Below are 1,359 nucleotides of genomic sequence, written 5' to 3' on the forward strand. Positions count from 1 at the left end.
ACAAACCAGTTTGTCAATTTTTAATTTGATATTTCAGGCATAAATCTTGGCAAATCTGCCGATCTTGAAAGTCCTTGTCGAGACTTGTTCAAAAGCAACATAAATCACCAGCATTGTCATTATTTCAGAAACAAACTTGGATCCAGCCATTTGTATAGCGTTTAACGGAAACAGTCCAGGAGTACTGCTAAAGGTATTTTACTGAAATATGAAATCAGAGGTGAAATATTAACTCCACATGCAGAGGATACAGGTGTCTGCTTCTGGTTAGTACCAACAGAAAAAAGTATATGATAATGTATATGCCCCTACGCCTACAATATCAATGTTGATAAGAGTAATATAAGGGCTAATTTTGTTTTTTCTATAAATACTAACCAGAAGCATGAGACGCCTGTGCAATGGAATGTAACTATGGAAAAGAGAAAGTTCATGGCAGGAAGATAGGTAAGTTTGTTAAAGAGACGGTGTTTATTGTGAGACTTTTAAGTTTCATTTTAGTTTTCAAATTCTAAAGGAGAATATGTAAGTTGTTGAAATTCTTGTAATTCAATTAAGGATTTTGAACTTATGTTTTCAATATCATTTTTAGCATTGAATTAAAAATTGTTTGACTTGTGACCTCTTATTTCTGACTTTGATCTAGAATGGAGAGTCCCAAAAATACATCTATCACAAGTCCCAATGAGTAATATTGAGAATTGTTGTACTTAAATATGAATAGTTTTTTAAAGAGCTAAAGTTTTTGCTGTGTTGTGTTTGGCCAACAATATTTGGTGTAGTTATTTGTGGAATGTACCGATCTGAAACCTTATGGCTTCAGGATTTGCAGTTTTCTTTTTGACTTTATTTACACTTCAAGGTCACTGTTACTATTTCAGTGGAGACAGGAAGAGGACATATTGCTTCAGTGTTCTTTTACTCGTTTAAGGGATCTGTATACCAATAAGTATCGCTGACAATCCTAGCAAACACTGCCATTTATTTTATTAGACCACGGACTCTCCACCCATCTTACATGTATGAAGTAATGCCGAAGAATGTCAACACTTTAGCAGCTTCATTCCTTGAGGAATTTCGATGAGACTTCACACAATGATAAAGGACCATAACATCTCGGACAAGTTCGTTTCATGGATTTTGGGTCAAGGTCAAGGTCACTGATACTTTTTTAGTGGAGGCTGGTAGGGAACATATTGGGTTACACCGAGAGGGCTCTGTATACCACTGCCATTTTAACTTGCCCTCATTGAACATTGGCTGTTGTGGATTTTTCTTCTGATGAATTGAAGGTAATTAAGGTCATCACACAACATGTCTAATCAACGGAGGTATATCAAGGAATTAACCAAAACACGA

Source organism: Pecten maximus, chromosome 15, assembly GCF_902652985.1.
Source record: "Pecten maximus chromosome 15, xPecMax1.1, whole genome shotgun sequence".
Classification (NCBI taxonomy): domain Eukaryota; kingdom Metazoa; phylum Mollusca; class Bivalvia; order Pectinida; family Pectinidae; genus Pecten; species Pecten maximus.